The 360-nt window shown below is 35.0% G+C and overlaps 2 protein-coding genes across 5 annotated transcripts in view; one reads left to right on the plus strand and one right to left on the minus strand.

Annotated features, from left to right (window-relative positions):
• slc25a21 (solute carrier family 25 member 21) overlaps positions 1-360 on the minus strand; it is a 129261-nt gene that overhangs the window by 39182 nt on the left and 89719 nt on the right. The window lies entirely within an intron of this gene.
• Positions 1-360, plus strand: part of pax9 (paired box 9) — a 7351-nt gene that overhangs the window by 2165 nt on the left and 4826 nt on the right. The window lies entirely within an intron of this gene.

Here is a 360-nt window from a genome sequence, read left to right on the forward strand (position 1 = left end):
CAGGACAGTAAGGCCTTTATAAACAACGCATACATTTCCAGATTATTAGCAGATGTTTGTGGCAAGTATTTGAAGGCTGGGCTAAGTTTTTAAAAACGTCTCGTGATGACAGAGTTCATTTGCACCAAAGTGGCACCATCAGTCAGATTATTTACAAAACACAAATTATGAAAAATGGCAGGTTGTAGGCTGGTTAAAAATTAAGACATGATGTTTAATGCCATAAAAATATTTGTGATTTGCCCATTTTAATTGGCGCGTTTTGTGTACACACACAATAAAGTAAAATGCTAATTGTAAACTCAGTCACATGCATCGAAAATACACTTTCAACATGTACAAGGGATTTTTAAACGCTCT

This window comes from Monopterus albus, unplaced genomic scaffold (assembly GCF_001952655.1).
Source record: "Monopterus albus unplaced genomic scaffold, M_albus_1.0 scaffold90.1, whole genome shotgun sequence".
NCBI lineage: Eukaryota > Metazoa > Chordata > Actinopteri > Synbranchiformes > Synbranchidae > Monopterus > Monopterus albus.